This window comes from Sus scrofa, chromosome X, assembly GCF_054392235.1.
Source record: "Sus scrofa isolate SSC_HxYL_T2T_F1_AM1 chromosome X, Sscrofa_HxYL_maternal_Yorkshire_Landrace_v2.0, whole genome shotgun sequence".
NCBI classification, from domain to species: Eukaryota; Metazoa; Chordata; class Mammalia; order Artiodactyla; family Suidae; genus Sus; species Sus scrofa.
Window position 1 is genome coordinate 17,637,150 of NC_139401.1, and position 24,949 is coordinate 17,662,098.

The 24,949-nt window shown below is 52.0% G+C and overlaps 1 protein-coding gene and 1 long non-coding RNA gene across 5 annotated transcripts in view; both read left to right on the forward strand.

The window, feature by feature from the left end:
• NHS (NHS actin remodeling regulator) overlaps positions 1–24,949 on the forward strand; it is a 490,359-nt gene that overhangs the window by 276,934 nt on the left and 188,476 nt on the right. The gene's annotated exons all lie outside the window — the stretch shown is intronic.
• On the forward strand, positions 3,221–12,775 carry LOC146394496 (uncharacterized). The gene is made up of 2 exons (XR_014835794.1): positions 3,221–7,547; positions 7,850–12,775. It is a non-coding gene; the product is annotated as an uncharacterized LOC146394496 (long non-coding RNA).

The following is a 24,949-nucleotide window of genomic DNA, read 5'->3' on the forward strand; positions in this document are numbered from 1 at the left end:
CCCCTCTTGTATTTCCTAAGAACAGAAATGTTCCCTTATGGAACTCCAAACAGCTATCAAAGCGAGGAAATGGAATATTGATTTAATACTTGCATCTAGTCTGTAGTCTATATTCCCATTTTGTTCCAATAATGCCCTTTATTAGCAGTTTTCTCATGGTTCACAAGCTAGTCCTGGATCCCATGATGCATTTGAATTGTCCTGCTCTTTGGTTTCTTTTCATCCAGAGCAGTTTCCAAGTCTTCCTTTGTCTTTTATGACCTTGGCATTTTCCAAGAATGCTCTTTTGCAGGATGTTACCGTCATTCTACAGAATGCCCCTTCGTTTATGTTTCACGGATGTTTTCTCGCGTTTCAATTCAGAAATAGGCATCTTGGGCTGGAATACCACTGACGTGATCGAAGTGGCTTGTCCTTCTCCTGGGCCGTGTCAGGAGGCGCAGATGTCCATTTGCCCCTTATTGGTGGCGTCCGGTCTGATCACTTGGTTACGGTGGTCTCTGTGCGGTCACTTCTTTTCCCTTTTGTAATAGATGGGTTTGCTCTGTAGGAAGCTATTTTGACAGGATGTAAATATCCCACTCCCCCTCAAATCACCCCCACCGAGTCTTAGCGCTCATTGATGATTCTTGCCTGAATGATGGTCTCTTCTGGTGGTTGCATCCATCATCCCTTCTATCTCCATGAATCCAAAATAGTTCTTAAAGGGCACGTGGAGGAACAGCCCACTCTGGAGCCTGGTAGCTCAGTTCACGGGGAGAAGGACCTTGACCTCCTCCGTGGACCCTGTGAAGCAGTCCTGGTCTGTGGGGTGTGTTTTGACACATGTAGTAACTCCTTTGGGACACATTGACTGGATGCTAGATGGCTTTTAGTTTGTTTGCTTTGCTTTTGAGAGCCATGCCCACAGCATATGGAGATTCCCAGGCTAGGTGTCGAATCAGAGCTGCAGCCTCTGGCCTGCACCACAGCCACAGCCACGCCAGATCCCAGCCGCATCTGCGACCTACACCACAGCTCATGGCAATGCTGGATCCTTACCCCACTGAGCGAGGTCAGGGATCGAACCCACATCCTCATGGATCCTGGTTGGGTTTGTTAACTGCTGAGCCATGAAGGGAACTCCTAGATGACTTTTGAATAACCTTTCCCCACCCCCCACCCCCAGTTTTACTGAGAAAGAATTGGTAGACATCACTGTGTCAGTTGGACTAACTTTATAAATGCACTACAAAAAAGGTAGGATTTTGGTCACAAGTATGATAAATTTTGTGGCATCTGCTGGAAAAATCCCACCTGGATCTTTTACAAAGTATTGATCAACAGAAAGTTGATCATGAAGAGAGTATTCATAGGAACGAGAGAGATTGTTTCGAACTCCGAGAAGGATGGTTGGACCAGGAAGGGAAACTAGCTATTAGAAGCAGATGAATTAAGTAAAAGCGTCAACTTCTGAGAATGCTTCAAAACGCTTGTGTGGGAGCTCTTTGGGGGCAGTTGAAGCAGCAAATGGCATTGCTTAGAATTTTGGCTTTTTATTCATTGGACTCAAAGTGAATCCGTACCCAAGTTTCTAGCGCATTCATTTGGATCTAGCTTTTGCAAGCCATTTACTGCTATTTGTAGAAAGGTTTTTTTTTTTTTTTTTTGTCGGAGAACCTCTGATTGTTGTTTTACTGGGCCTGGAATATTAAGTTCTTGGTCTCGAGCGTTGTCTTTTCACAGAGTTCTGTAGAGCCCGCTGGAGGAGCAGAGGAGCTGTTGGAGGGAGAGGTTTCTCAGCTCTCGTGCGTTGTTATAACACTGGCTGTTACCGTTCCCATCAAGGAAACTGTTTTCAGAACAGCAGTGAAAGCTTTCAGTGGGCATGAAGGAGAGAGAAGCAGCTGTTTTCCATAAAACCTACACATGAACCAATGCTGGTGACTCCCGTGAGGTGTGATCTGGCGCAGCCTTGGTTCACCTTTGCCAGCAAGCAAACCACCCCATAACTGAGTGGCTAAAAACACCAAACACGTGTCTAGGCTATGGTTGAACTGGGTGGTTCTCATCCAGGCCCGGCTTGGCCCCCCTCGGCTGGGCTCTGTCCTGTGACCATAATCCCCTGGCAGGTCAGCCAGGGACTGACTGATCTCCATGGGCCTCGTCCAGGGCGTTCCTCCTGGAGACGGTCACTCGTCCTCCGGCAGGTCAGCCCGGGCTTGCCCATGTGCTGGTCACAGGCGTCCACAAGCCCATGAGCAGAAGTATGCAAGGCCTGTTGAGACGCAGGCTTAGAACTCACGTGCCGCCCCTCCCGCTGCGGTGTATTGGCCAAGACAAGTCCCATAACCAGCCTCGACCCGGGGGTAGCGGAAACAGACCCCATCTCTTGATGGGAGGCCTGGCAAGTTCTCCTTGCAAAGCAGTGGGGAAGCCGGCCATTCCCACACACAGTCTGGCGCAGAGACCGACTCGATCCGTGCCGAGCTATTATTTTTAGCCCTGTTTCTCTGTTTGGGAACAGGTATAGAGCAGGAGGAGAATTGGCTACAGGTAAGTCGTAATTACAGAAGTTATTTTAAAAGCTTCTCTTTGGATTCAATGAGTGAATTCAAGGAGGCGCTTTGAACCAGCATACGTGCTAAGTGTTGGTGGTGTTGGTATTATTACCAAGACTAGATGGGCACCTGAGGTCCCCAGCCTGACTTAGAGACGAAGCTGCGGATTCACTTGATGTAAAGCGAACACGCTTCAGGATAGGTCCACAGAAGTGGATAATAGGCCGCCTTGCAGAAACACGGAGTGTGTCCCGGGCAGGTGTCTTCCTCTGGGGTGGAGGATGGGGCTGGATGCCGGAAGACATGTCCCGTGTCGCTGTGCCTGACCAGTTCACCCTGTTTGACCTGTTTCTGAGGGAAGGTGAGAGCTTGGCGAGTTATTGCTAAGCTGGAGTCTGTAATAAAGAGGGTACCCAGGTGTGAAGGTTTGTATTTTCTTGAGACTTTTTGTTTATTTAGTTCGCCTTTGTTGAGGGCATGGGAGCCTTGGAGGCCCTCTGCAGGGTCCTTTGTTATGGGATAAAGGTGGCACGTAACTTTCCAGGGACTGGTTTGGCTCCTGAATGAGAAGGAGGGAGGGCCCTGCCAGCTTCCCCAGGTCTCCTGCTTCTGGGCAGTTGGGGAGCGGTCCACCGACCGCCACCAAATGCCCTTGAATTCCGCCCGCGCCCTTGACCCCCGGTGGGGAAAAGGGAAGGAGACCTGCTCTGCCCCTCTCTATCGGTGCCTTGTTTGCTCCTTGACTCCACTGCAGGGACCCTGCGCTCCCCCGCCCTTCCTGTGAAAAACCCCTGTGGTTTCCATCAGCACATCCCAAGCTATTCCTGTGTGTGTGTGTGTGTGTGTGTGTGTGTGTGTGTCTCCCCTGAAGAAAAACTCTCTGCGGATTAAAAGCAGACACAATAGAAGGAGTGCTCCCATTTGCTTTAATCACTTCAGGCTCCTATGTGTTGACAGAAAGTTTGGTTAGTCTTCAAGTTTAAAGAAAGGAGCATTCACGGTGGCACTTGGAGTTTTTTTTTAACCGCTTGGAATTCTTAAAGTAAGTTTGCAAAGCTACCTGCGAAGCCACACGACACTCCCTCCCCCTCTGTTTCTTCTTGGCCACGCCTGGGGCAGGTGGAAGTTCCCCAGGTAGGCATCGCACCTGTGCCGCAGTTGTGACCTACATGTCAGCTGCGGCGATGCTGGATCCTTAACCCGCTGCGCTGGATGGGACCTTCCAAGACACTCCCTTTGTAATAGACTTCGCTGCCCCTTGCAGACCCTCTGCTGCTTTCCAGTATCAGGGACCCACATGGTGGCGAGCTCTTGCTTGGAAGACTCTGCTGGTCTTGAGGTGGAATTCGAAGCCCGTGAGGTGTTCCTTATATCAAGATGTGTTTTCCTTCCACCTCTGCCCCTCCATCTATTTCTTCCTTTCCTCTCTTGCCTGTCCCCACTCCACCCATTAACTGGTGACTTGTTCTCCTGTTCCCTCCACTGGTTTCCTGTGGCTTCTGTCTCAGGCTCTGCTTCCCACCTGGAGGGGGGATCCCGCTTCCGGTGCGGCTCCTCCCTCCCTCCTTCCTGGAGAGACTCTTCTTGTGTCTGGCATCCGTTCCATCATCCCAGCCTTTAAATAAGGAAGACCCACATTCGGAGAGACTCTTCCCTTCGAGGTACCACAGACCCTCAAACCCTGAAGGACATAAGAATACCTGCGTCAGGTCACACTGGCAGTGGGGAGCAGAACTCCCAGGTCTGGGTGGCTTGGGGTGGCCGCTGTGCTGGGTCGACCCACAGGGGAGCTGCATGGCGGCATTCTCTCTGGGTGTGCTGGCGAACTCACCCCTTCTTCAAAGGCTGCTTGTGTGGCTTTAGGGCGGGATTGCTGGCTTTTACAGAAACAAAAAAAGGAAGAAATAAAAATAAATGAAAACACGCACACTTCAAGGCAACCCCTATGAATATATGTTATACTGGAAAGGTCCCCATTTCTCAAATATTTATAAATATATGGTCTCCTCAGAATGTTCCAGATCTGTCATTTGAGAAAGTTAGCCCCCGGGCCACCATCATTCTTCATAAGCACAATGCTATGTAACCAGCACCAGACTGACAGCTGAGTGATGCCCAGGGATGCGGTGGGTTGACCTGTCTAGACCCAGACCCGAGCCCTTGAGCTGGCCATGGCTTTCCTGACACCAGCCCTGCAGCAGCACTGTCTGGAAGAGGGCCATTCCCAGGACATCTCCTTCTGGCTCTTTCCTCGTCTTCCCCTCCCCTAGGATCATCATTAAACACGGAGCAGTATCTGTTGTGCGCCTCCTGTGTGCCAGGCACTTTGGGACGTATTGGAGAGGTGGCGGTAAATGCAGGCACCAGAGCCTCTGCCCAACTGGAGCTGATGTGTGGCAGGGAGAGACGATGCAGAATTGACAAAATGATGGGTGACATGCTGCCAGGTAGTGCTAAGTGCTGGCGAGACAGGGGAACTGGCTCAGGGGGTCGAATGCGGTGGGGAGAAGGGGAAGGAGACCTCTCAGAGGAAGTGCTGTCTGAGCAGAGACCGGAAGGAGGCCCAGGAGCCCATCCTGCACGGCCGGCTCTCTGGAGACGAGCACCCCAGCAGGCAGAAGTGCAGCGGCAAAGGCCCTGCGGTGGGAACACGCTTGGCAAGTTCCAGGAGCAGCAGAGAGGCTGGTGGGGGGAAATGAGGGACTCTGGGTGCCCATCACACCCTCAGCCCTGGGAGGCCAGAGACAGGCACTTGCCTGTTGGCTCTGAGCAAGAGGGGGCCAGGGGTGGCTTGGAGGCAGGGCCACCGTGCATCCCAACAGGGCCGCTCTGAGGACAGGTGGGAACTAGACATGGGGAGGTCATTGCCATGACCCGGGGCGGATGCTGGCGGCTGGGACTCACCTACCCTCTCAAGCTGCCAGGCTCTGGCCATGGCCAGCGTGCCGCCTGGTCGTACGCTCCCTCCAGGGAAGGCGATTATGGGAGGTAGAGGCACCCTTGGCCATCTGTCTGTCTGTCTGCCTGCCAGATTCATCTCGAGAGCCTGCCCCAGAGGCTGAGGAGGGCCTGTGTCTGGAGCCGGGAGAACCAGCGCCTGGAAGGGGCTTTGCCCCCCCACCCCCACCCCCCCACTCGCTCTCAGCACATGGGCAGCAAGGGAACACAGCTTGACTTTCTGAAGCCCGTCACCCACTGCGGGCTGCTTGTCAAGAAGGGTGCTATGTAAGCTGAAATGCTGCTCTCATTTCCACATTAGCCCTTCTTGCTGCTCAGTGAGTTATTTAATTAGAAGATGCCGTATTTTCTAGGGAAAACACTTTGAACAGAAGGCCTGATTTAGCTGGAAACGAATGCCTTTATTATGTGTCAGAGAGCTAAAAATTGCTCCTGAGCTGTCGGTGTGTGGATGTCTCCGAAACACAGGAAAACAGGGCCCAGGAGCAATGAGAAGAGACACCGGGAGAGCAGGGGGGTGCGGAAGTGTCTGACGAGGGTGTGTGGCCCGATTCTCGCTCAGGAACGTGCAGGCTTTAGGTGGCTCCGGTTTGGCTACCACCGCAGTGCCCTCCGTGTCCCCGAGCTGGCCAGGAACGCTGACACACTGGTTTTCTAGGGGGAAAAAAACAATCCGCTCTCTCCCCCTTCCCAGTGCAGACAAGCAGCATGAAACAGAAATGAGACCCAGCCACCCAGAGTCCACGCACACTTCAAGTCTTTGAATTTATGTGTTCAATTCTTGCCACTTTGTGCATTTTTCCTTAAAAAAAAAAAATCAGTGTACAGTAGCTCTTAAAAAGCATGAAGGGGGCCTTCTCATGATTGGTCCCAAGAGAGAACTTTTAAGTGTGATTCTCCTGAGGAGGTTGCATGTTTGGGAGATGACAGTGTGGCTTTCACGGGGCAGGAAGTCGGCGAAACCCCAACCACATCCTGTTTACCTTTGTTATTTGTTTGTTTTGCGTGTTCCCTGCTTTGTGTCTCCTGTTGGCCTGTGCCCTTCACTCTGCTTCCAGATCCCCTGGATGGCTGTGCTGCTTTGTGGCTTTGGGCACATTGGTGGCAGTCCAGGGGGCTTGGTCCCCTCTCTTTCTGGAACACGTAGAGGAGAGAGCAAGGAGGCTTTCTGCAAACCCGAGCTCATGACACTCCCCTCTTAAAGGAGCTCATCATTTAAAAGTAGCTTGAGGAGAACTTGAAAGTGAGCTTCAGCAAACACACCAAGTAGGCTCTGGATGCAAATCTCTTCGCTCTTCTCCAGCAGGGCTGTAGGATGGAATGGGTTTTTCTTACCTGCTTGATAGGTTTCCAGGCCTGCTGAGTGAGGGGCCTGTGCTGGGCTTTCCCCGGGAGAAATGCAGCCAAGGAGCATGTCATTTTTCAGGTTTCTGGAGCGGTAATGATCTGGCTTTGTGTTGACTGCTGTTTTGTCACCGGGGAGCAGATGGATGGTCCCTTAACCCCCTCGGACCCTTGCTGCTCCAAGTGTGGTCCTGGGACCAGTCCTATCATCACCTTAGGAACTGGTTAGAAATGTAGGCTCTCCGGCTCCACCCTTGACTAAAGAAATCAGAATATACTGTTTAACACGCTCCGCAGGGATTCCTGTATGCATTGCTGGTTGAGAAGCGCTGGTCCAAAGCAGTAGTTCTCAAACTCGAGTGTACATCAGGATTACCGGCTGAAACACAGATCACTGGGCCCTGCCTGCAGATCCATCGGGTCTGGGGCTGGGCCTGAGAATCTGCATCCATCCATCCATTCTTCAGCGCTCTTGAGGTGTAATTGACAAATAACATTGTAAGGCATATAAAGTACAAATCCTGGTGCTTTGACACACGTACACCCTGTGAAAGGATTCCTCCCGACTAGTTAATTAACACATCCATCACCACACAGGTTCCTTTTTCTTTCTGTGGGTTTTTTTTTTTTTTTAACGAGAATATTTAAGTTCTGTCTTAGCAGAGTTGAGTTATATAATACAGTGTTTAAGAATCTGCATTGCTAGTGGCTTCCCTGGTGATGCTGCGGGGCTAGGACCACACTGGGAGATCCCTAGGCACCCCATCAGCCCTTATTTCCTGCCTCCTTGTAAATCGTCCACACTACCTCGGCCCCCCTGCCTGTCCCCTTGATTCCCCTCTTTGGGGAGGCCAGTTCCTCCCCCTTCAGAACCTCCCCACTTTGGGGAGGCCAGTTCCTCCCCCTTCAGAACCTCCCCACTTCCTGCCTGTGAATCCAGGCCCTCCTCCCCTTTCCAGGTCCTTCTGAGTGCTCCCCTCCCCCTCCCATGGTTCCCAGTTCGTCAGTGCCCGCAGCTTCCCAGTTACACCTACCTTTTCCACCCTCAAGTCCCAGGGGCCTTTTCACAGTCCCCCCGTCACTCCCTCCCTTCCCCTGCCACTGCTTCAGCCCTTGCAGTGGCGAGCCCTTGGTTGATAGCAACTAAGCCCTCCTCCAAAGGGAACGACGGAGGGATTTGTCCAGTAAAGCATTTTAGGCATCGCATAGAAAAGCCTTGTGAAGTCCCCACATTGCGGAACCACGGTCACCCTCACACCTCGTTCCCTCTGCCCTTTAACCGCAGGCACGTCACTTTACCTCTCTGTGTCTCGATTTCCTCATCTGTGAAATGGGCATCTTAGCCTACAGTCTTGAGCGTGACCCAGGAGGCATGGTGGCTGAGCCCTGCCTCCTCCTCCACCTTCGTCCCTGCTGCCCTCGCTGGCTCAGCCCTCTGCTCCGGCCACACTGGCCTGCTGTCAGGCCCCACCTGATTAGCGCCTCAGCAGCCTTCACATTCCTTCCCCAGCTTCCCCGGGGAGGCCTGTTCTCACCCCTCCCCAACTGGGGAGTGTCCTTTGTTACAGACCCTCAGTCTCAGGCTCACAGTGCTTCTTGCTCTTGGCGCTTGTACGTTGAAACGTGGTGGCTGGATCCGTGTGTGTCTCTCCTCCTGGGCTGGAGCAGAGACCTGATTCACTTGTGTCAGGCTCTGGGTTCTTACAGGCTGGCATCTAGAATGTACCCAATAAATAGGTGCTGCTGAAGCCACTGAGAGCCTTTGCAACTCCGAGAGGTGGCCTGCCCGCCCCGCGCATCTTGGGGGACTGTCTGCCTTCAGGGGTGGGGCTGGGGGCTGCAGATCTCCTAAAATATCATCCTGGGAAACAAAAACCAGACTCCCGTCCAAACCTTGAACAATCGCCTTTTTAAAAATTGTCTCACATATATAAGAATTCGGTTCTGAATGTCTCCGTAATTGGTAGCATGAGTCGGCCCTCGAGGTCAGGAAGGTTGCCTTGCTCTGGCTTTAATTAGGACAAGCGGAAGCCGTGCCTCTGAGAGTTAACCAGCCCATCGCCGCACGCACGCTCCTGCAACCCCGACTCTGCTGCGCATCGGGCTGGAGGCCTAGCGGGCACAGCTGAGTGGTGAGGTTTCTGCCCTTCAGAGGCTGGGAGGCAGATGGCAGGCCCCGGAGAGGCTAATAGCAGGGAAGAAGCGGTCGTCGCATGGACGGGGGCACCAGAAGTCTACTTTGAACTTAGCATCGACCTCAGGGCTCCGCTCCCTGTGCTTTTGAGAGCGCTCGAGCCATCACTGTGAGAAATACTCTGCAGAATGTCGCCGAGATTTGGGTACTGCAGCGAAAATGTCAGCATTGTCAGCAAGGACCCAGGATGAGGAAGGGGCTGGTGCTGGCGGGGGAGGGTCGGGGTGGGGGCTCAGGGAAGCCAACTGCCCACTCGTGAGCCATTCTCACCCCGTCACTCCCCGGTGGCCAACTTGAACACTTTTCTGAACTTCTCTGAGGCTCACTGTCCCAATCTGTGAGCTGCCTGGAGAGCCATGGTGAGGAATAAACAAGATGAGCTCTGCAGTGCACTTGGCAGATGCGGGGGTGGGGGCTGGATCTGCTGGGGTGCCGCATTACCGGCCTGCAGAGCAACGCCTACCGAAGACCTGGGTGGAATCGCCTGCGATGAGCAACAGCCATCACCCAAAGAGCCTGTGAAGTTGCTGGCAGGCACCCGCCGTGCCCACTACACCGGAGTACCCGGGCATCAAAGAGATGCAGGCAGGTCAGAGCTCTTGAGACAGTGAAGGTCACTGACATGGCTTTATGTGGAACCTTCTCAAGTGCCTGAGTCCAGGTGGTTAGACAGTTTATTTCTCTAAGCCCTGTACGGATTTTTCAACAAGCCTTTTTTTTGTAAGGCTTCTTGTTGACCTTTAAAATTAGGAGTTTTAAAAAGTGTATTTAGAGCCATCAGGGAATCATCCCTTCTAAGTTCGGGGCACCAAGTGCTGCCTCCTGCTGGGAAGGTGGGCGGGCCTGAGGGCCAGGGCTCAGAGACCTGGATTTGTGTCCTGATGCAGTCCCTCGGGTTCTCTGACCTCGGCCAGTCCCTGTGGCCTCTCTCAGTCTAGGGTTGTGGCCTGTACAGTGCGGGTCATAGTGAAGCTTATTCTGAGAGCTGTTTTGAAGATGACATGACATAGATACCGCAGTGTCTAGCAGCCTGTGCGGTGAATTGCTGGTTTCCCTTCTTGTCCCATTAATATGCACGTTCTCTGAGCAAAAGTCTTGTCAGCACTTAACAGAATTAATTACAAAGCCAAATTAAGGGAGTCTGTGAGTGTGACATTTTCCTATTTTCTCTTTTTGATGATGATTTCTCTCACCTTCTGGGGGAAAGAAAGATTTCTGCAGAGTCTGGAGTCTGAAAGGTCATTGTGTGTGCGTGTGGGTGTGGGTGTGTCCACCCCCACATGAAGACACTTCCCAGGTCGTATACTCATGATGGCCTCGCAGCTGATGCATCTGGAGAAGGATCTCATAGGCTTGGGACCATGACTTCATTTCATGAGCCAAAAATTGTATATTTCGATGATAAAACATTAGAGGATGTCTCAAAAAAAGCAGGTCACAAGGACACCAGGGTGGCTTGTGATGCTGGGACGTTGGCCTCTGGGAAGTGACGCCATGTTTTTCTTCCCCCTGGACGAAGAAGCCACCACGGCTTCTAGTGTGGCTAGAAGCCGTGGTGGCCTTTGCTGGCTGTTGTGGTGCTGTAGCTCTCCTGTTTTGAAAGTTAGGGACTGGGGCTGGAAAAGCCAGCAACCACTTCAAAGAGAGAAACAAAAGGTGCAGTTATGGCACTAGCGGCTCCGTAAGTGGTACCGCCCCAATGCCTGTGGCTTCATGAAGGACTCTGGGCCAAATCTGCCTTGGGGGTCCAAAACTGAATTGTATAAAGTGTTCCAAACATAAAAGCAAGTGTTTGAAAAGTCATCTCCAGCCGTTTCGACAAGCCTGGGTGGTCTGATTCATGCACAGAATAAGTGACTGGACTCACTGTTCAGTTTAGGTCTTTGCATCTCTGACAGGTGCTCTGGATGCCCAGCCGTGTGCTTTTGACATCCACTGGTGCAGTGCACATCTGAACAGTGCCCCACTCCGTAGGACAGTTCTGAGTAGCTACAGTTCTGAGAGCTTTTCCTCAGCTTGCAAGCTATGCAGGCCACAAGTGCCTGGGAGTTAATGCTCCTGGAAGAAGCCTTCATTCAATGAAGGATGAAGTTGGAGAATCAATACCTCAGACTTCTCACTCCTCGGTTGGCCCAATTCTGAACTGTGCTTTACAGTATCCCCTGGAGTCCCCAGCAAGATGGAACCTCCATTGCCCACAACAGGAATCTCTTTGATAAGCCACCCTTTATGGCTGCCTTTCCTTCCCTGTGTCACTTCCCTGGTCTGCTGCCGTGCTTTCCAGATATACTACTCAACGCTTGAATCTTTGTCTTGGGGTTGTCTACTCTTTGTCTTAGGAGTCCCAGGGGGAGTCCATCTACGGCAACATTTCAGAGTGTCTCTAAAAAAAGAAAAGTACTCTGCTGTACAGCAGAAATGGGCAGAACATTGTAAATCAACTGTAATATAAATAAGTAATTATCTCATTTACTGCAGTATAATGTAAAACCTGGGTTACCAACCCCAGCCCATCATTGCCTCTGGCCTTGGGCATTTCACTTCATTTCTTGTGCTCTTACCTCTTCTGTAAATGACGGTCATAGGCTGCTTCAGCAGGGGTATGGTGGGTGGTTTGGCCAGGCGATGACTTAGGTGAGGTGAACTGGGCTTTCCAAGTCATCTAGCATCTCTGGCCACACCTACTAACACCAGTGTGGGCCCCCCACCCCCCACCCCCAGCCACTGCCATCCACCTGCAAGAGGCAGCACCACCCCCTGATGGAGAACTACTCCCAGATCATTTCGGAAGTCCTTTCTAGTTTTGACCTCCTATGATTAATCATCCAAGAACCTCAGACGTGGAGCGGCCCCCACCATGGCTTACTTTAGTATTGAGATGGGGGCTGTTCAGTGACGCCTCTGGAGTAGATTCTGTGATGTCAGAGAAAACCACTGACTTGCCTCCTTCTTAAAACACTGAAGAAGGGAATGTTTAACTCACTACCTCTTCCTCCTTAAACTCCTTGGCCCGTTTCATTTGACAGGTTTCCCCACCTCAGTAGTCAGTGAGGAACTTGAAAAGTTTGCCTGCAGACATACACATGGTCTGAAGGCATTGGCTCTTTCTTAGAGCAGGCTCATTCCTGGATAACAGTGTCTCTCATAATCTCTCTATGTCAGAGACCCATGGGTATAGTATAGGCGATGAGAGAAGGAGAAAGTTCTGGAAGGTTGGCTTTGTCTTACGCAGAGTCAGTTTTGCAGTTTATTCCATTCATTGTTCTACCACTGGAGTGACTTGGGGCCACCACCGTGTTCCTTTTTGTTTCTTACAGAAGGGTTTGAGGAGCCCAACAAAGTGCTTCTCTTTCTTGAAGAAAACCTAAAAATATGTCCCATTGTGGGAAAGATTGGTCTCATTATGCCACACACCTCGCCACTATCTGACAGGTAGGAAACTTTCCATAAATGTGGACGAAATTGACTAATCACCAAGTTCTTATTCACTCCCGAAACCTTTGCAACATTTTTTTGTTCCATTCTAAGAAGGCAATGGAAGACCATGCTGCCATGCTTCTTTAGTGTGAGGTAAGCTTAATATTTCCAGGAAGGAACGTTTAGGGGAATTCTTATCTTGATTTTCCATGAAGTGATTGAATTGTGGAAGTACATTGAAATGTGAGTCAGAAAACTTACTGAAGTGGCAGCAAAACAACGACTCTTGTCATGTTCAAGCAAGACAAGAACCAGTCCAAAAGGAGGAAGAAAAATAGGGCATTTTGCTCCCATCATTCAGGTAGGCGTACAGCATCCACCTCGAGGTAGAGTTTCTGGGAGCCACTCTGCCTGTTGGCTTTGGCGTCACCAAATTTCACCGGCTGAGCTCTATCCAAAGTGCCACAGGGAGATGGGGGAGCTTGATCTTTAAATTAGATTCCAAGCGTAATGAATGATGAAATACCTGTGAGTTCAGGTTTAAGTGGAGGCACCTGTACCTCCAGACAATCACAGAATCTCTGCGCATAAGGAGAAGACAGTACAAAGAGTTAAAACTCAGTTACAGAGAAACTGAAGGATTTCTGGAAAACATGGTCCCTAGCCTGTCTTGAGCAGAGCTAACCACAGGGTCCTGTCTGGTGTCTCCCAGCTGGTGGCCACTTTTCACACATCGGACCCCGCAGAGGTTACTTTGTGTAAAAGGACAAAGCTGAACTTCAAAAAAGGAAGACTTCAGGTCACACAGAATGGAGGCCTCCCGTCGGCTCAGCACAGGGGCTAAGTCCACTAGGAAATGCGGCGCCTGGCCTGGTGGTGACAGGGGAGCGCGTTGAGAGGGGGTGAGACAGAGGTCAGCAAAGCCAAAGGGTTTCTAAGCGGTGTGCACGGGGACTGTCGTGCTCAGCGTCCCGACCCGCCAGGCTGATGTCAGAGGGTTTATTCAGATTTGAGGGCCTTTGTTTGGGGGGATTGGACTGATTCCTAAGAGACAATGCCGGACTGGAGGCTGGAGGCACGCGACGCCGGAATTGAATTTGGGCAGTTGCTGAGCAGATGGGGATCAGAGGGGTGAACAAAGGGGAAGCTGTTCCCAGCACATCCATAGGAAGGGGGGGGGGGTGGCGGCAGAGCCAGCCGCCGGCAGGAGGGCTTCCTGCGTGGCCTGGCTTGGGAGGCCGCTGGCCCCATCTCGTGAGAGACAAAGCGTCCCCAGGGCTTGGGGGGGCTCTGCCCACTTTGCAGAGAAAGGAGGGCGGTTGTGGGAAGGGTCGGGCCGTGAACTTCTCCTGCAGCTCACAGTGCAGGAGGTTTGGGCCATGGCTTCGTCTGTGGGCTGGTGAGCTTCCTGGACCCACAGGGTGGTAGAGCAGAAAGTGGCCCTGTGGCCAGTCCATCCCACGCCCCCATCGTAAGGTGTGTGGAAGGAAGTAAGACGAGAAGAGGGAAGTACCTTTTCTGGGCTTGATCAGCATGTCCACTTGGCTTCCTCTAAAGCAGACCCGAGACAGGTATTCAGGAGCTGATTCCGGGGGTGGACGGGGTGGAGGCGAGATGGGAGGCAGGGTTGCCTGGTAATGAGCAGCTCCCAGGAAGCGCCCGGGGCTCCACCTGCTGGGGCCCCCGGGGAGACTGAGCAGAACACACTTCAGAGTTTCCCGCCAGGAGGAAGCAGTTGATACACAGTCACTGCCTCTCATTGGTTGAGGGCTGCTCCCAGAGGCCCGGGGTCCCTGGCACCTCTGAGCCCCCACAGAGAGCCCTCGGGCAGAGTGATGCAGGTGCGTGGGGCAGGAGCCACGGGCATGCCCGGAACGGGCCGGGACTTCACCATGGGGGCACCTGCTCAAGCTCTTGGCAACCTCCACTCGCAGGGAGGCTGGCCTTGCTGAGTCCAGGCAGGCCCATCTTTGTGCCTTTTAGGGTGCACATTTCTCTCCTCCCGGGAACACAGCACATTAGATGTTCAAGTGGCACGTACAACGACCCTCCGTCTAGCCACTGCCCTTGGCCTGCCGCTTACCTTTTAGCCAAGCTTTCACGAAGCCTATGTGGCTGGCAGGGTCCCCCACCGACGTGCCTCTCCCAGTTTTCCCCTTTTTCATCCCATTCCAACTGTACTACCTCCTTTTTTTTTTAATTTGTATTATAGTTGATTTATAGTGTTGTGTCAATTTCTGCTGTACAGTGTAGTGACACAGTCATTTATATGTATACATTCTTTTTCTCATACCATCTTTGATCATGTTCTATCCCTGAAGATACATGTACCTATATATTCATAGCAGCACTATTCACAATAGACAAGACATGGAAACAACCCAAATGCCCACTGACAGATGAATGGATTAAGAAGAGGTGGTATATATACACAGTGGAGTACTCCTGAGCCATCGAAAAGAATGAAATAATTCCATTTGCAGCAGCATGGATGCAACTAGAGATTCTCATACTAAGTAAATAAAGTCAGTCAGACAGAGAAAGACAAATACTGTATGAAATCGCTTATATGTGGAATCCAAAATTTGGCACAAATGCCTGCTTGCTATTGCTGGATATATACAAGGTCCTGACTCAGGGCCTTTGCCCTTTGCAGTTCTGTCCACCCGGAGGGCTTTCCCCTACCTTTCCCATGCCTCTGCTTCCTCTGCAGGGCTCCCCTCTCAGCTCACCCTCCCTGACCTCTTCATTTAAACTGTGACACAACCACTGACTTCCTCTTTAGTGTTTTCTGTAGTCCTGAGTGCCCCATGGCACGCCATAGAACTTGGTTTGGTTTCATGTCATGCGTCTCCTTGTCTGCTTGGCTTCTCTAGAATGTAAGCTCCATGAAGGCCAGGGCTGTGTCCTCTGGTTCGCAGCTGCAGCCCCAGTGTCTAGAACCACACCCTGGCACTTGGTAGATGTGAAGCAACATTGTTGACTGAATGGTACTGTGGGGGTCTGTGCAGATTAGACCACATTTCCTCCTCTCCCCCCCTTCCTCCAGCTCCTAGCGCAGTGCCTGGAAGTCTAACGTGACCTCTCTCTCCTAAAGCCCCTTGGAGAGGTTTTGCCTCAGGTAGTAGACAGACAGAGGCTTTGGGTGCCTGAGCGACCTTGGCTGGAACCTCTAGGCTCTGTCCACCTCCCTCACTGTCCTGGACGGTACTTTCTCACCGGCAGCCCCACCCCACCCCCACCCCCGCCCCTGCACGTGGAAGATTACACTCCTGAGCCCTCTTCAGTGGGACAGGGCCCCCTGACTGCTTCTGGCCGATAGGTGTCACTGTAAACGGCTTGTCACTTCCTGCCCAAGGGGTAGTAAGGCAGGTGTGAAGCCTCTGCCTGCCCTGTCACCTGCCTTGGCAAACTCTGAAGCCACATGAGGAGGTGGCAGAGCTTCTGTCAGCCTGGGCTCCTGAGGGATGATGTGGAGCCGAGCCCCCCACTGTCACGCTGTGGTCATTCGACATGGGCCAAAGCAAACCTTTAATTCGGGGGCAGTTTGTTATTGCAGCGTAACCTAGCCTATCCTGTCTAACACCTTCAAGTACTAGTGGTGAATGCTGTACATCAAGTAACATTGCTGAATGTTAGTCATCACTTTAAACCCCTCTTTTCTCATTCCCAAAGGAAACAAACAGTCTTTGGATCATCAGGCAGATATGTGATATGTGTTGGGGGAGGGGGACATGGGGGACAGTGCACATGATGTGACTTGCGACTGCCACACTACCCCCAGGGAGGAAATCATAGCTCATCCAGGTGGAAACAACCTACTGCCTTTGGAGTCAGAAGAGGAGACGAATACCACGACGTGGGATGGTCACAAGATCAGGGGGTTTCTTGGTGAATTTAGGCCTTGACCTGGATTCTTTAGATGGAGGAGATTGTCACCAGGAAAAGGCAGAGCTGCTATTGAATGATAAAAGCTGCAGTCTGGGCTGGGATGAAAAGGCGGAATGTCGGCCTGAGGGAGAGAGAAACCGATCAGACCAGGAGTACTAGGCATGTGGTTTGGTTGGTGGAGAGAGGACGGAACAGAAGCGGGGAAATCTGCATCCTCACTCTTGATAAATAGTCAACCCCCTGAAGAGCTTTGGAAAATTAATTTCACATCTCTGAACGCTGATTAGGGCAAAACATGAGGCATTACCCAAGAGGCTGTGTGTGGTGACATCATGACAAGTGCAGGAGTTCCCACTGGGCAGATGTCCACCGTGTGCCAGTAACTGGGCTTCAGTGGGTCCCTGGAGTTGACACCTGTCGCACTCTCCACAATGCTCTGACGGGGACAGTGCTTTAATCCCCATTTCACAGATGAGGACATCCAGGCACAGAGAGGTTAAGTGACCTGCCTAGGGTTAAGTGGCAGTGTGGGGATTCAGATCCAGACAGTCTGGCTTCAGAGCGAGGTGTGAAGGGGATAGTGCTTCTGTAACACATCAGGTGACAGCTCAAGGCTTTTCCACAAGATGCATAAAATGCCTTCAGTGGATGAATCTCTCTTTCTTGCCCCCTGGAAGGGGGGTGACGTGCTATTTGTCTTCCCTCTTCCTTGAAGGGTCGTTGTGCAGATGAACAGCTTGTTCCCTGGGCAGCCCATCACTCGGTGCGCTGTGTGTGCTCACAGATGCTAATCAGTGTTGATAATGACGATTTGGAACTCCCAGGTCACACTTAGCCCGTGTTTATAAAATGGGAGGAAAGGTGTATGTGGTAAGGAACATAGGCGTTCTCTCTAGACCCCCCGGAACTCTTTTAGGGTCCCCCCAGCATGCCCCCTTCCATGGCTCTCAGTGGCAGGCACCTCTGATGCCACTTCCGGGAACTGCCCCTGAGCCCTTGGGCCTGCTTTGCCCCCAGGCCAGCAGGAACAAAGCACCTGCCTTGATGCTCGGGTGCGCATGGGCAGCACACGTGCGTGCACCCATACATGCACACATGTGCTCACATGTGGACATGCACACAAACACACAGGCCCCAGCCAAAGACTGAACGGAACGAGGGCCCAGCCCCAGGGCCGCAAGCTGTAACTCTCCCTCCAGGGCTCCCCGCAGCCTCGCAGGAGCTTTGCCTGAGCCCGGCCTTTGCTTGGCTCCGCCCCTCCTCTGTCCTGCTGCTTCTCCTTCCTTACCTGCCTCTCCTGGGAGCAGCTCCTTGATCAATCACGTGCACATGAATCTTCTTTCGGGATTCCTTCGGGGTCTGTTTCTGGAGAGCATGACCCAAGACAGCAAAATACCGAGGGTTAAACAAACTCTGCCCGGTCGCTTATGATCCCACTTTCAACGGGAAAGGGTGAGAAGAAGAAACGTTGAAAAACGACCCTGTAGGGGCATCTAAATCTTTGAAAGAGATGTGGCCAAGAGAGCTGAGTCTCCTTGGTGTGGTCCTTCATTGCCCACGCGTTGCCTAATGTGTGTTCTGGGGCTGGGCCTGCCGTGAATTGATTCCCTCTCCTCTCCCCCCTCCCCAACACCATCAGGCAAGGTGGCGGCAGAGCCTTTGCAAGCAGCATGCAGGGAGCCTGCCAGGGTTCACTGTGCTTGCACACCCGCTCCTCGGGTGCGAGAGGCAGTTTTTACATTTCTGCCACTTGCCTGACCTGCTGTGGCAAAGCAGCCCGCTGGAGAGGCTTGGCATCCATGCCTGGCGCTGGTGCCCATTCCTTCCTGGCACTGGCCCATGCCAGCAGGAACAGGGATGGTGCCAAGCATGCCATCGTGGCGGTGCCAAGCAGTTCCATTATAGTGGCAGCCTGAGGATGCTTGAACCTGCCCAGTTGTCATTAAAACTAATGCCGAGGAATGGAGGGGCTTGGCCGTTGCCTTCCAGCTTCCTGTCTCCCAGCAGCTGGGACTTCCTGGATCAATCTCTCGGGCATCTATTATTCACATGCCTGAACCCAACAAGGTGATAGCCCAGGGAACTTTTCCTTGAGGCAGTCCTGAATCGAGAGGGAGGGAGGGATGGAGGAGGGGGGGCGGGGAGAGAGAGAGAAGGAAAGAGAGAGAGCATATGAATGGGAAAATGAGAGAGTGAGCAGTTGAGATGTGTAGGGCTTTTGGATCCAGTCGCCATGGATTCAAGCCCAGGATCCATCATTTCCAGGCTGGCTGACCCCGAGCAAGTTACATGACCATCCTAACCCTTAGTTTCTCTGTCCGTGAAATGGGTATAACAGTTGTATCTAGCTTGTGGCATTGTTATGAGGGATAAAGGAGATGAGTCATACCACAGCGGTTTCTAGCACATAGAAAGTATTCGATGCATGCTAGGGATTATGATCACGCACATGTTATTATTAATAACATTTTCACGAGTGCTTGGCCCTCTTGGGAAGGTGGGAGAAATAAGCCAGTGCTTTGCAAACGTCAGTACGCACAAGAATCATCAGGAGAGTTGGTAAAAGTGCAGGATTCTGAGCCGCCCCCTCAGAGGTTCCGTTTCCAGGTCTGCATTTCTAACAAGAGCCTGGCGATGCTGGCGCTGGTGGTCCACGGACCGTCCTTTGAGGACCATCGGTATAAAGCCCAGGACGACTGTATCCTCGGCAGCAGATATTCTGGAGCTTTGAGGGATGGATGCAGTGCATTTTGTCTTAGCTCTCGCCACAAGCTCTGCATGGAATCCTGCGACTGTAGCCTGACTGCCATTCCTGTTCCACGTGGCTGCAGAATTAATGCTTACCATTGTCCTCGGCATCGATGAGACAGGAAGGCAGAAGCTAATACTGAGAAAAACTGACCTCACAAAGAAATGCTTAGGGCTTGAAGGCTGATCTCACTGCTGAACTTGAACACTCCTCAGGAGTCAGGGTATATTCCCATCACCGAAAAGCGAGAGTTTCCCTTGCCCAGGGAGGCAGAGGGAGCTGACAGAGGGAAATGCCTTCTTGTCTGCTTTTCCTGCACAGAGTTCATGCAGAGAGCGAAAAAGAATGCTTCAGAAATATTCTTTAGGCCGTTCTAGACATTTTTTTTTCTCCTGTCGTTAGGAGACAGGAAAATCAAATTCCACTGCTATCAAAATAAGGGGCTAGATTGCCCCCGGCGTCCTGTCACTTTTCCTTAGATCTTCACTGCTGCGCCTTCACTCAGACGCTGGGATTTTTGCTCCCTTCTCCGTATCCTCCTCTCTTTACTTTTGACACCAGAGGCTTATTCAACTTGAAACTGCGTGGATTCGGGGCGTTTCTGAATGTAGGTCTCCCTGAGGACAAAATGCAAGAGAAACGGAGCTATAGAGCGCCCAGAAATCAAGGTTCCTTTTTTGTGATGTCTCACCCCATTTTCCTAATTGCCTCCAATGAGGAAATATCACTTGTAGAATCAGAACGCCTCGCTACTCTTTTCTTTCCATCAAGATGGATAATTCCGTAAGTAGCCTACAGCTAACATGTCATAAGTGCTGTCTCGGCCCGGCAGACATGGTGCTAAGCCCTTCCAGGTATTTCATCATTGAATTCTTGGCCACACAGTGAACGAGATGGCCATCATTGTCCCCATTTTATAGGGGAAGAAGTGTAGACACAGAGAGGTGAAGGAACTTGTTCGGGGCTGCAGAGCTAGGAAGGGGCAAAGATAAGCTTCCCGTCTGACATTCTGAACTCGCTTTTTATCCGGCATGCCTCATTTGTGTATAATCATAGCCATGTAAAAAAAAACAGAAGCCAGGCAGAAATTCTGGAAGGCAGCGTATCAACCTTTTGACAGTGGTTTGTGCGGTTGGTGCAGTCGTACACCCGTGCTTGTTTTCCTTCTATTCTCCTTGTCTGGTTATTTCCCCCATGATCTTATATTACTGCTTTTATAATCAAATAGACTCGACGTATTAATTGAACGAAAAATCACTTTGCTCACTTGCTTTCCTCCTAGTTCAATGTCCAGAGTTATCCCAGGTAGATGAGTTTCTGGTGTTTGGTGAAGAATCCCAGGAACATAGACTCGGTGGGAGCTAGTCAGTTGGGTTAATCATTCTGTGGATTGACCTACGTGAGGCTCCCCCCGAAGTGGCGGACTCCGTGATCTGCATGGAAGGACTCCTTGTAATCATGCGTTCTCCCGCTGGGCAGGGACCTGCTGCTGGGAGGCTCTGCCCTTTGAGCTGTTCTTCCACCTGTTAAACTGAGCTTCTGCTGATCATCCAGATTCCTGTTTAGCCACCTTCATGCCCCAAAGCCTACTGCAGAGAGTTGGATGGCCAGGGCTAGAGAGCAAACTCATGCCCTTGGCCTCTCTGTGGGTTTGGGTTTATTGCTGCAGCAAGCAGCGCTCACATCTCAGCAGCTTAATCCAGTAGGTATCACCTAACACTTTCATTGCTTTGGTTTCCATTTCCACACTTGGCAGGAGTTCCTCCACTTGGTCTGAGACTGGGCACCTGTACCTTGGGGTTTTGCCTCACAGGCTTCCTTGTCCTCTAAATCTGACAGGTGGTCAGGGGAGTCTCACCCACGGGAGTTAGATGTTCATGGGCCAGGTGTGGAAGTGGCTCAAATCACATCAGCCTGTTCCATTGGCCAGTTCTTAGTCACATGGCCGCCCCAACTACAAAGGATCCTGGGAGATGCAGTCCAGCTGTGCTTTGAGATGAGGTGTCAAGTCCTGGGGAGCACACAGTAGTCTCAACCATAGTCACATTTATTCACTGATTTTTTTTTTTTTTTTTGGAGTTTCTGCTGTGTCTGGCCCGTAGATGCTGTGTGCGTCCATCCTGTTTGCTATAGGCCTGAGGCAGTTTTGTCTTTTGTCTTTTTGGTCAGAGCCAAATTTGGAGAGTCCTACTCTAGCCTACGTAGAGGTCTCCGTGGCTGACTTTAAATCTTGCGGGGGGCCTGCACAAGGCACTGCTGCCCTTAGAAACACCCTGGTTTCCATATCAATCAGGATGCGGCAAGAAGAGCAACCATGCTGCTTATTTTAATAGAGGTCATTGGTTAAACAGGCATTAGAAGAATAAAAAGGTAAAAAGTGAAACAGATGGGGACTGCAAGAAGCAGTGACCACCCCTAGGACTGGAGGAATGCATGGAAGGGGTTGGGCTTATCAAAACTTAGGAAGTTTGGAGGGGATACCCAGCAGAGCTAGGACCCAGCTCCTAAGGATGAAGGGCTGCCTGGCTACTGCTGGTGTCTCAGAGGGGCTTCAGTGAGGCTGGCGCTGGGATTGCTAACATGACATAAGACAGAACAAAACAGCTAGATTCTGGAGCCGGTGGCCGCTGCCCTAAAAAAGGGCTGTTTACCCAGGGGATGCTCATGGGAACAGGAAGCCAGGAGATGCACAAGTCCCTTCTTCTTCCAGCCCGCCAGTCTCCGTCTAGCTCCCCCTACTGGCAGAGCCCACCAGGGAGCAGCCGGCAAAGCAGAAAGGAGTGTGCAGAATTACAGAGCATCGTATAGAAAGGGTGCATTGGGAGCTGACAGACAATAACTGGTGCCAGAGCTTTTGTTTCAAGCTCACACGATTTATGTTTTGGTTACATGGTGCAACCACAGCGGGATCTCAAAGGCTCACTCAGAGAGAATTCGGTTGTACTCCGAGCACAATCCATTCATTCACTGGTTCACTGAGCACTTATTTTTGAATGCCAAGCATGTGCTTGGAATTGGGGATGGAGCTCTGAATGAGGCAGCTCTTGCCCACAAGGAGCTCACACCACATGCATGTGTGTAAACACACGCCGGCGTGTGCCCATGTGGTAGAAACGAGAAAAGGAATCGAGAAGCCCCGAAAGCCATCTGGGCTTGAGAGCAGAGTGTGGTTCTTCTTGGCCGCCTCCGTTGGACGGTTGTGCGAAAATGCATTTAGCTGTTATCTTTGGAGAAAAGAGAGGACGAGAGAGTGGCAGCCAGCCGGTCCTTGGCCTGGCTTGGAGAGCATCGATTCTTCGGCTGCCTGGATTTGCTCTCCCGGTGAGCAGCCTTCCTGATCAGGGGGGCCAATCAAGCGGAGGTTGACCTTGACGGAACAGAATGAGAAGAGTATAAATTAAAGGAGGGCAGTCGATGCACGTTGGCCTCTGCTTTCCCCCGCCTGCGCTTTCCTCCCCGGGGTGCCAGAGGAGCCTGTTCCTTTGATTTGCATCTTGTAGGCAGTTGCTACCGAGCGCTCAGGGCTAAATTTTTTCCAACGTATTGGGAAGGTGGTACATTTTCTGTGACTCTGTGTGAAGGCAGAGGGAGGGGCCTGCGGGTCTGAAGTACACTGCAGCTCCACACAAGGTGTCCCCATTTGTCTCCTTATTTTACATGGTTTGAGCGCCTACTGTGTGCCAGTGACACAGACCAAGGCAGACCCTATGGATCTGAACTGGGGATGGTGTGTCCTGCCGAGGCTCACCCCCACCCTTGTGAAAAGTCACAAGTCATCCAGATACCCCCTTGCTGAGATCATGAGTCCCATCCTGCAGAGGAGATCTGCCATTAGTTTTAGTTTTCAGAGAAGCCGTTACCCTCCTCGGGCCTCTGTTTTCTCCGCCTTAAAATGGGAAGTCCGGTTGTATTATTTAGGATCCAGCAACTACGTATTGAGGGCTCACTGCGTTATTTCTAGGCTATTTCTAGTCACCATATTTTTATTATGGCGACTTCTTTTAACTTAGCATTTCTAAGACAGTCCTGATTTCATATAATATGATTCGTTTCAATTAAGGCAATGTCTAAGTGTATAACCCAATGTGGTTTAGTGTTCCTTCTGTAGCCTTTTGATCTGAGTCAGAAAACACTTGAGGTCAAGTGTTAAGAGGTGGTGGCTGTGGGGAGGTAGTGGAGCTGTGTCTTTGTTAGCTGTTGCTATAACTCAGTGACTTATAGCGACACATGCTTCTTTGTTCCCATGATTCTCTAGGTTGATGGGCTGATCTGGCCTGGGCTGACCTGGCCAGAGCTGGAAGGTCTAGGCTGGCTCACTCCCAGGACTGGGGTCTCAGCCTGGACAGCTGTGTGAGCTGAGTCCCCTCCCTAGGTGACCTCTCATCCTCCGTGGGGCTGGCCTAGGCTGATTCACGTGGTGCAGGAAAGGCTCCCAGCAGCAAGAGAAGGCAAGCCTCCAGACCCTTCTGCATTGCTCTTTTTGAGTCAAGGCTGCTATTGTTTCTTGGACCAAAGCAAGCGGCAAGGCCCAGGCCAGAGTCACATGGCTAGGCATGACCCATGGGCCATTTTGCACACAGTTTCTGCAAGAGGTAAGAGATGCTTGAGAGATTCTGGCAGCTTCTTTACATGTAGAGGCTGGTGAGAGGGAGGCTGGCTGTGACGAGTGGTGGGGCCACTGAGGTCAAAGTCTGAGGCAGGACCAGGTTTGAGGGATGAGATTTTGTTTCTTGGCAGGTTGGGATGCTTACGAGTCTCGCCCCACTACTCACACACTAGTCGAGGTCATTCCACAGGTATTTCCTGAGCCCCACCTGTTTGCCAGATCCGCAGATCCCTGAGGACAGAGGCTGGGATGGGGGCAGTGATGGAGATGATGGGAGGAAAGAAACCGGAGCACTTTGAGACTCCGCTTAAAGCTAGAGACACACGTGTGTACACAGGCACATACCCCCCCCCACACACACACGTGTAGCACATGCGCACATATGCCCACACCTGCAGACAGGCACAAGCATGCCCGGGCCCCACACATGCACGCCCATCCGGTCCATGGCCACGTGTCCGCGCGCCGGCACACGCCACGCACATGCGCAGTGTGTATGCACGTACACGACCTTCCAAATGACCTCAGAGGACTTACAGAAGCAGCCGGTCCCAGGGGATCGCTGAACTGCCAAACAAAAAGGAGGCCGTGGGGAGAGGAGAGGGAAGAGCCCCCGCAAGAGGCCCCCGGGGGTGGGGGCCGGTGAACGGTGACTCCAGGTAGCACCACGCTCCGCTCCGCGGAACGATTCCTGAAGTGCACCTTTGCCTATCAGACTCGTCCGGTCTGTGTAGGACCAGGGTTGACACATGTCTGTTCAAATTAATCTTCCCATCTCTGTGGACACGTTTGGGGGAAATAAGTCTTCATGCTAGCAACAGAGAATCGGGGTGGCGGGGCAGGAAGAAAAGGGAGAGGAGACCTATTTAAAAAGATTGCAAGACCAGGGGGCTCTCCATTAAAAAAAAAAGGCCAGGCTGTACATTTGCATCCGAAAAGCAACCCACCTCAGCGCCTGCTTTCCATTAGGGCTGCCGGTGGCCAGTTCTGTTCGTGGCCGTGCATAATGGGCTCTTGTGGAAGGAAAATGGGGAAACGATTGAGCCTTGTCTCTGCAGCCCAGCCCGAGGGGCCCAGTTTCTCCTGTGAGTCCTCCCCTGGCCCTGTCCGCCCATTGTCCCCAGGTCGTCTTCGTCCCAGACACTCATCGTCAGTAAAAGTGTGGGCCTCGGGGCACGGGGTACAGCAGAGCCGCCCGCCGTCGGCAGCCCCTCTCCCCAGCAGCCCAGGGCCTTCGTCTCGCGCGTTCA